Genomic DNA, 10,307 nt, shown 5'->3' on the forward strand with positions numbered 1-10,307 from the left:
ATGCATAATATACATACAACATAAATATATAAATATGTATAAATAATGTGTGCATGTTTGTTTAAGAGAGAGGGAGAAAGATTAAGAGAAATGAGAGAATTGTGAAGACAGTGTGATGGTTGTTAGATCTGGGTAAAGAGTATACAGACGTGCTTATGCTATTTTTGCAGATTTTCCAAATTTGAAATTATTTCTAAATAAAAAGTTAACAAAATTTAAAAAATGATGAGTGATGGATTCTGTATAAGGAAGTTTCACAAAAGGGGGTGGTGGGCATGGCCTATTAGATAACATTGAATGGTCCAACTTATGTGTAACTGGAATCCCAAAAAGCGAAGAGAGACTGGGTCAGGAAAAGCAGATAAATAAGTAATGGCTAACACTATTCAAAATTCGATGAAGGCAGAAATTTAGCTACAAGGTGTGAAGAAACACCAAGCAGAATAAGCATAAAGCCCACACTGAGGAGTGCAGCATAAACTGCAAGACTCTCCCTCCATGAGAGTTGGTCACGTCAGTCTCTCGCTGTTCTCTAATATCATGTAACTGTCCCGGGGGGTTGGCACTATCTACTGCCTTTAGCTGCACAGTTAGGATATGGTGGTTACATAATCTGCACATGCCTGGGGAATACCACATAACTGTTTCACCTACTTGAGCTCTGTGTTGGGAACGCCTAAGTTTGTCCTCAGGTTCAGTGATTTGCTAACACTCGCAGAACTCAGAAAACCTGCTCTACTCATTGTTTCAGTTCATTACAGAGAACAGATACAGATGAAAATTGGCTAAGGTAAAACACACCCAGGACAGAGTCCAGGGGTCCAGGTATCCTCACCCAGTGGATACATATACACACTGCCTGATTCTCCCAACATCGCGTGGCAAGGCGGATGAAACCTGTTGTCTGGGGAAGTCCCCGAGTCTTGGTGTGGGTTTCCATAGAGGTCAGTCTCATAAGTGCATGTGACCGGTCATCATGCATCTGACGTGGCAGGACCCACGGCTCCACCACAAATCCCACAGCCAGCATCAACAGCCTACTGTGCCCCTAGGTCCCAAGTCAAGGACATTCCAAGGGCTTAGAAGGTATCTTCTGGAAGCTGGGCAAGGCACAGACTTTTCTGTGGAATGTGCAGGGTTTGAAATCCCTCCATCCCCACATCTGCTTGGTTAACCCTTTACTGCAAGCCATCAACAGCAAATATTTGCTCCAACAATACAGGTTTTATACTTTGCTGATTCCTCACCCTTCCAGGCATACAACACCTTTTTGGTTTAGGTATTGAATCACACTATAATCCTTTGAAGACATTTTGGAGGGGAATCAAATTCAATGTATGTAGTGGCAACCATGTATAAGTGATTCAAATGAAGTAGCGATAGTGTGAAGAGCTACAACCTAGTTGCTATGGTGATTGATCCAAGGCAGGGCCCAGTAAACATCTGTAAAGAAGCAGATAGTAAATATCTCAGGCTTTGCGAGTCACAACTACTCAACTCTGTCCTTGTAGCACAAGTGCAGCCATCAACTATGTGTAAGAGAATGAGCAAGGCTGTGCCCCCAAAAAAACTTTATTTAAAAAAACAGAGTTCACTGGTCCCTGATCTAAGGGATGCGCACATGAGCTGAGCTGGCCCAATGAGATTTCTTCCCCTAAATTCTTCAAACTGATACTGGAAATGGGAAGTTCCTTGAATATTAGACTCTAAGTACTGAACTGAGAGCTGCCTCAGCCAAGAACCCTGCCTCCTGGGGATAACTGATGTAAGAAGGAAGCAAAGATGAGAGCAGACTCTTCTGTGTTCAGATGCTTGAACCCATTTTTTCCTGAAGCCATCACTTCCCTTACCTTTTCTCTGCGTTGGTTACGTGAACTGACACAGTCCCCTTTTTCTTTTTTTGGCATAAACTAGGTCAAGCAGTGTTTCTTGTGATCCCTGGATATATAGCCTAGGTCACATTACTTAAGCTCTCTACACCTTAATTACTTCACTTGTAAAACTGGAATATAAATGAACTTACTTGATGGGGCTGATGTGGTGATTAGATGAGGTACTATATGGGAAAGAGCATTGAAAACACTCATTTTATGATCATCCTTTTCTCTCTTCTCTTTGTAGCTTTATTTCTTACATACACACCCACAATGTGGCTTAGTGTGGCAGAGGCTATGGGTGCCCCACCACGCCCCTGGCTCTTACCACTTGAATCCACACCAGCTCAACTTCCTGCTGTTAGCGCCTGACTCCTTGGTCTGAAGTCTTTCACTTGCTGCTAGTACAAAGTACAAACTTTTCTGTACAGAGGAAGCCAGAAATGCTGGGAAAATGCCCCAGGACCATCTTCCCCTGATGACTGTTTGGGATTGGTGTGAAAACACCCTGGCTCCCTTGTCCCTCCAGCGGATGGGTGTGAGGAGTGCGTTTTACACCAGCTCCCTGCGCCTGCAGAGGGATTGCTCTCTGATTACCCACGGTAGCCCCTGACCTTCCTTACTCCCCTACCAGTGTTTCCTTCACCTCTCAAATAAATCGCATGCACTCAAGTCCTGATTTCATGGCTTGCTTCTGGGCAACCCAAACTAAAACAATTGTTTACCAGAAGTTATTCAAGGAGGCAAATCCTCAGGACAGGACTCCAAAATTGGATAATTCTTTGGACAGAGAACAACAAGAACCTTTTTCCTGGGGGCTAGCGCCCCAGTAGTTGATTCTCCCTGGTGGTTAGTTGGGTTCCCACACTGTAACAGTCTTGACTATTGAGAGATAAGGGGCAATGATAATTATGCGATTATAAAGTTAGGGGGATGAAAGCCAGGTCTCTGGAACAACATGAAAGAGACCTCACTGCCTATAGCCAGAGGGCAAACCATAGTGAAAATCAGGCTCAGGAGCTAATTGTGAAAGAATCTGAATTACAAAGAATGCTGCATGCTTCTGTGATAAACACAGAGTCCTTATAAAGATGGAAGGGGACCCAGTGACCCGGCATGCAGACACCTGGGCTTCTGTGCTTGAGAACCGTGGGCCTCGTATTACTCTTATCTTAAACCTCAGGCCGCACAGGTGGCCCACTCCCCACGCGAGACAGCAGCACCCTCTCCTGGCTTAGGCGCTGTGTCAGCCAGCCACAGGGGTGCTGACACAAAGTACCAGAAGTCTGTAGGCTTTTATAAAGAGCATTTATTTGAGGTTGAAGCTTACGGTCACAGACCATGAAAGAGTGAGTTACCTTCCTCACCAAAGTCCGTTGCCAAGTATTGGAGCAAGATGGCTGCCGGTCTCTGGGAGGATTCAGGCTTCCTCTTCCTCGTAAGGCTCCATGGTTCCAGCTTCTTCTGATCTCAACTGTAGGCTGCAGGGCCTGTCTCTCTCCCCGGGGCTCATTTAGTTCCAGGTTCAGCTGCAGCTGTAGGTTATCAAGCTCATCTCTCCTCCAGGGGCCTCTGCTATTTCTAATGAGCTGTCTCTATTCCTCCGTGTTCATCTTTTATGTATCTACTTCTGTGTTCTCCTTCTCTGTTTATTTACTTCCTGGGGCTCCAGCATCAGAACTAAATCTCCTTCCTCTGCCATGTTGTTTTCTCTGTGAGTTCCTGCCCACCAAGGGGGCAGGGACTCAAACTCCTACTGACCTGGATGAATCAAAGCCCTAATCATAATTTAATCAAGTAAAAGTGAAACCTCTAAATTTAATACAATCTAATATGCCCAGAGGAACAGACCAGGTTATAAACACAGTCCAACATTTACTTTTGGAATTCATAGACAATACCAAACTGCCACAGAGACTGTCCAGAGACCTTACTGTTGGAGACCAACATTGTGGGCAGCAAAGCCAGAATGGCACCCAGTGCCCAGCCCCGTGGAGATTTCCATGGTGGGCTAATGGACCACAGCGTACTTAGCACACAATGAAGACAGGCACCTAGCAATGGGAATGCTTGGCCTGTATGCCCCATAGAAAACCAAGAGCAGGTGAGTAGAGAACATATATCAGGCACCACAACAGAAAACCATGATTGTTTACCCAATTTCCAGATCTGAGCCAGTTCTCAGACCCAGATCTTATCAGTTGAAGAGGAGGCCAGAACCCCTTGAAAGAGGACTTTGCAATGCCACAACAAGTACTTATAGAGTGGTTTCCCCTAATCCTTCAACCAAGGGGACATACTTGAGTAGCTGCACATTGTAAAAAGGATGATATCCGTATCTTTTAAGGGCTCTTAGATACAGGAGTTGTCCTGACACTGTCAGGAATCCAAAATGATATCATGGCACCCCAGTTAGAGAAGAGGCATTCAGAGGTCATTTGACAAATAGAGTCCTGACCCATACCCTGAAACCATCTGTAGTCCCCTCCCCAGTCTTCAAGCAGCAATCAGAATGCATATACTTGGCAGCAGGCAACTGGTGGATCTTAATTGGCTCCTCAACTTGTGGAGTAAAGTAATTTAAATATAAAATGTGTAGGGAATGGTGGAAGTCCCTGGCACTGCCTCCACTTCAGCCAAGACAGTAAATTACAAACAATACCTCAACTTCAGTGGAAGAGAGATTAGTGACCTCTTCAAAGCTTTAAAGGACACAGTGGTGGTGTGGACCCATCACATGTCCATTCAGTTCACCAGGCTGGCCCTTGCAAAAAGCAGATGGGTCATGATGGATGATGGTAGCTTATATCACAGTCCTGCAAGGACGATGTATCTCTTCTGATCTTGAGAAAAATAAAGTCCCAAGGAACCTCAATCAACTGGACATTTCTCAGAACATCACTCCAAATATATTATATATTTGATATAATAATAATTGGAACTGAGGATCAAGAAGTCACAATTCTCTGAATGTTGTAATAATGTAAATATACATTAGAGGGTTGGATATAATCCTTTACGAAATTGAGGGGCCTGGAACACTAATAGGTGTTTAGAGAACCCAAAACACAGGGGTATGTTTCACATCCCCACAGCCCCTTACAATTCTGACAACTAAGAGACACAGACATTCCTGTGCCTCTTTGCATTTTGAAGAACCCATATCACACTTGGGAATTTTATTTGTCAGCCAAAGGGGTACTGATACAAAGTACCAGAAATCTGTTGGGTTTTATAAAGGGTGTTTTTTTGGAGTAGAAGCTTAGTCATAAAGCTAAGAAAGAGTAAGTTACTTCCCTCACCAAAGTCTGTTGCTATGTGTTAGAGAGAGATGGCTGCCCGTCTCTGCAAGAGTTCAGCCTTCCTCCTTCCTCTTACAGCTAAGTGGTCCCACCTCCTTCCAATCTCAGCTGTATGCTGGATTAAGTCTCATCTCTCTCCTGGGGCTCATTTCGCTCCTGGCTTAGCTGCAGCTGTAGGCTATCAGGCTTATTCTCTTCCCAGAGCCTCTGCTGTGTCTCTATTCCTCTATGTTCTTCTGTGTATTTACTTCCCAGGGCTCCAGCATCAAAAACTCTAACTCTGTCCTCTGCTGTGTCATGAGGAATGCATTATATACCATGGAAATGGTGCACTCAGGGTTGGGTCATAAAAATGTAACTTCACTCAGATGTGGCTCTGAAAGTCACTGATGAGTGAGAAATCCTCCCAATGTACAAAACTTCAAGCACATAGAATTTAAATGGAGTATTAGTAAGCCAAAGAGGTGCTGATACAAAGTACCAGAAATCTGTTGGATTTATAAAGTGCATTTATTTGGGGTGTAAGCTTGCAGTTATTACAAGGCCTTAGAAAGTCCAACTTAAGGTTGGTTTCTCACCAAAGCCAGTTGCCATGTGTTGAAGCAAGATGATTGCCAATCTCTGCAAGGGGTGAGCCTTCCTCTCTCTCAGCTACAGGCTGGCATAAGGCTTTTCTCTCTTCCCAAGGCTGCAAGATCAAACTTCTCTCCTCTTCTATGTCATGACAAAGTTCTCTCATTTGGTATCCGTGGAGTTCTCTCTTCCTGTATATATTCTTCTGTGCCTTCTTGAATGAGTGCCTGTTTATATAGCCTACCAAGGGGGTAAGTTATATCCCGACATGGTCAAATCAAAGCCCTAATCTTAAAATAAATTAATCAAAGACATCTCAGCTGAATCACCTATAATGAAAAGGGCTCCTCTCGCCGACCGTCCAAGATGCCCAAGGGAAAGAAGGCCAAGGGGAAGAAGGCGGCCCCGGCGCCTGCTGTCGTGAAGAAGCAGGAGGCCAAGAAGGTGGTCAATCCCCTGTTTGAGAAGAGACCCAAGAACTTCGGCATCGAACAGGACATCCAGCCCAAAAGGAACCTCACCCGCTTTGTCAAATGGCCTCGTTACATCCGGCTGCAGCGGCAAAGGGCCATCCTCCACAAGCGGCTGAAAGTGCCCCCCGCCATCCACCAGTTCACCCAGGCCTTGGACCGCCAGACAGCCACGCAGCTGCTCAAGCTGGCCCACAAGTACAGACCAGAGACAAAGCAGGAGAAGAAGCAGAGGCTGCTGGCCCAGGCTGAGAAGAAGGCTGCCGGCAAAGGGGATGTCCCCACCAAGCGGCCGCCTGTGCCTTGAGCAGGGGTGAACACTGTCACCGCCCTGCTAGAAAACAGGAAGGCCCAGTTGATGGTGATTGCACATGATGTGGACCCAATCGAACTGGTTGTCTTCCTGCCCACCTTGTGCCGTAAAATGGGGGTCCCTTACTGCATCATCAAGGAAAGGCCAGGCTGGGACGGCTCGTCCACAGAAAGACCTGCACCACGCTTGCCTTCACGCAGGTCAACTCGGAAGACAAAGGAGCGCTAGCTAAGCTGGTGGAAGCTATTGGAACCAATTACAACGACAGATGTGACGAGAGCCGTCGTCACTGGGGAGGCAATGTCCTGGGTCCCAAGTCCGTGGCTCGCGTTGCCAAGCTGGAGAAGGCAAAGGCTAAAGAACTTGCCACTAAACTGGGTTAAATGTACACAGCTGGCTTTTCTGTACATAAAAATAAAAGTTCTCCTTCAGCCAGTGTCTATTTGGTATTCTGGGCTGGAGGCAGGAGGCATGTCTGGGGAGGCGGCGTGGTGAGGCGGGGTGCAGTCAGTGGCTGGTACAGAAGCCTGTAAGGGCGAGACTTGTGTGGGACTAAATTTGCTGTGCATGTCAGCCGTGCAGACTGTATGTGACAACTTGGTACTCTGAACGCGGATCATCCAGTTACTAGCTTGTTTTGGTAGAAATAAAAATACAATGTGTGAAAAAAAAAAAAAAGAAAAGGGCTCACACCCAGAGAAAGAGACCAGTTTACAAGCATAATCTCTCTTTTTGGAATTCATAAGTAATCTCAAACTGACAAGAACATTATGTGGACTAGTATATAGTGGCAGAAGGTTTGACTGGCTGGCTAGCCTGGAAGGAGCATAATTGGAAGACCAGAGACTGAGGACTCCAGGGGAGATACATATGAATGAACCTATGGAAGTCAGTAAAAAGCATGTGGATATTTGTATCTCACATCAGTGCCCACCAAGCAGCATTGACGACAGAGGAGGCATATAACAGTTAGATGGATAAGATGTTCCATCTGGTGAAAGTCGATCAGCGGCTATCAGGGCAACAGTGCTTACACAAGAGGCCAGGGCCCCAAAGGCGGGCTCCCTCCTAGCAAGGCAGATCTGGTACCGTCCCAGCTAGATGTCTGAACTCTCAACTGCACAGAGCAAAGCCAAGTCTCTGGTTTGGGGCTGTTCCTTAATGAAACTAACCACGTTTTAAAATAAAGTTTTGTTAAAGAATATCATCCATGCATGAACATACATACACAATAAGGGTATAGTAAAATTTGTGAATTTATAAAACAAACAGGCATATTGTCATACAAGGCTCACATGCATCTCCCCACCACTAACACCTTGCATTGTTGTGAAACATTTGTTACAAATTATGGACCATCATCAAAATATTATTAACTATAGCCCATATCCTACATTTGGTGTGTTTTCCCCCAACCCACCCAATTATTAACACCTTATATCAGTATTATATATTTATTATCGTTCAGGAAAAAACGTTCTTATATTTTTCCTGTTAACCACAGTCCATCATTTAAAACTGGATTCCCTGTGTTATATAATTCCATGCCTTGTACAATCCATTCGAAGTATACTTCCAGTGGCTCTCATTTTCATCACAGAGTTGTGCTGTCATCACCTCAGTCCATTTCAGAGCACTTTCAAGACTCCAAAAGGAAAACCCCACACCTCCTTATACCACCCTATTGTTGTCCCTTAGTATTGAAAAAATATCTTCTGGCCATTGTACAAAATATTACAATATTACTGTTAACTATTGTCCAAAAGTTACATCAGTTGTAATTTTCTCATGTAGCACCATATTCTTAGCACTTTGTAAAAGAAGAGCATTTTTATATTTATACTATTAACCACAATCTTCATCCATGTCCAGAATCACTATGTTATACATTCCCTAGATCATTCTCTAATTTCCTTTCAATTGACAATTACTTCCATAGACTATCCCTTTCAGCCACAATCACATTTATAAATCAGCAGGGTTCCAAACTAGCCACTTTTGATAAATTAATTCCATTGGACCCATCCCACCCCAGAGGCAGTAACAATTCATCCTTACTGGGATTAACACACATTCTGGGTTTTGCTTTGACTTCTCTGCCTACACTGTCTGAGCCAGCACCATCATCTGAGAGCTCTCAGAGCCTTATTGTGGAATCCTTCATAACGCAATCTTGGGCCAACTGACTCAATTTATGGTAAAGAAGGTGCAACATCAGGCACCAAAGATGTGGATTTATTAGGCATACCTTATTCCACATCATCCAAAAGTTGCCAGTTAGACCATCGTATTGGCCTTTAAAGGTGCAGCTAAGATACCATTTTGGAAATGAGATCCTGTGACTTTGGGCACTGTGATTTCAGATGTGATATATACCTCAAATTAAAGATCGCACGGTGTGGAAGCTCCAAGAAGTGGTGGACATACGTTGTCCCTTTCTGCCCACCATCACTCCTTGAATCCACTTTGTAAATTTGTGCCTCCCATCCTTCATGTTTTAGGGTCTGCTGGACAAGAGGTCCTGTTTCCTAGTAGAAGGGGGCAGGAAACTTCCACAAGAAACCCCAATAAGGGTTTCACTAAGCTTAAAATTACTCTGGTCATCTGGTCATTTGGAGCTCCTTGTGTCAGTAGAAGAGAATTATTAAATAGGCAGGATAAATCAACCTGATTATCATGAAGAAATAAGGTTGTTGCTACATAATGGGGGCGGGGAGGGCTAATCTGAAACTAAGGGCATTCCCTAGGGTACCTCTTGATGTTTTCATGCCTTGTGAAACCACAGACAGACAACTGAAGGAACCAAGGGTTCAGATCCTTTAATAATGAAATATATGTTTACCTTTCTAGACAGTTCTCAAAATAAATAAGGAATGCTTACCATAATCGGCTAACTTATATTAAAGTTTTTGATACCAATAAAACTTTCCAAGTATGTAATTCATGTTATTAACTTTATTGGAATAAAATTGCTCATAACATCCCCTTAGTTTCTTTTTAATGTCTAGTAACTGTAGACATTCTTTCATTACTCATATTAGTAATTTTTGTCTTCTTGCTTTTTCTTGATTAGTTTGGCTAGAGGTTTGTCAATATTATTGACTTCAAAAAATCAGCTTTTGGTTGGACTGATGTTCTCCACTGTTTTTCTATTTGTCTATTTTATAGTTTTCTACACTTACTTTATCATTTCATTCTTAAGCTTATACAAAGTGGACGTTTAGGCCAGTGATTACAAAACTCTTCTTTTCCAATATAGTTTAGTGCTACAAATTTTCCTCTAAGCATAGCTTTATCTGTATCCTATATATTATTTATTTATTTATTTATTTATTTATTTATTTATTTATTTATTCCCTGCCCCCCTCCTTGTGGCTTGCTTACTGTCTGCTCTCTGTGTCCATTCACTGTGTGTTCTTCTGCAGTACTTTTTTTTGCTTGTCTCCCTTTTTGTTGCGTCACCTTGCTGGGTTGGCACCCTATGATGCCTTGCAGGCTGGGCAGCTCTCTGCAGCGTGCAGGCGAGCCTGCCTTTACAAGGAGGCCCTGGGACGTGAATCCAGGGCCTCCCATATGGTAGACGGGAGCCCAACTGATTGAGCCACAGCTGCTTCCCTATATCCTACATATTTTGACATGTTTCATTTTCATTTTTACTCATTTCAAAATAGTTACTAATTTTTCTTTTGATTTCTTCTTTGACCATGGCTTGATTAGCAATATGTTATTTAGTCTCCAATATTCTCTGATATTTAAGAGTTAATTATGTTATTGA

At 43.6% G+C, this 10,307-nt stretch overlaps 1 pseudogene; it reads left to right on the forward strand.

Moving 5' to 3' along the window:
* The first annotated feature begins 6,102 nt into the window (after positions 1-6,102).
* On the forward strand, positions 6,103-6,963 carry LOC101420774 (large ribosomal subunit protein eL8 pseudogene; annotated as a pseudogene).
* Positions 6,964-10,307: the final 3,344 nt, after the last annotated feature.

The sequence above is a fragment of the Dasypus novemcinctus genome, chromosome 11 (genome assembly GCF_030445035.2).
Source record: "Dasypus novemcinctus isolate mDasNov1 chromosome 11, mDasNov1.1.hap2, whole genome shotgun sequence".
Taxonomy (NCBI): domain Eukaryota; kingdom Metazoa; phylum Chordata; class Mammalia; order Cingulata; family Dasypodidae; genus Dasypus; species Dasypus novemcinctus.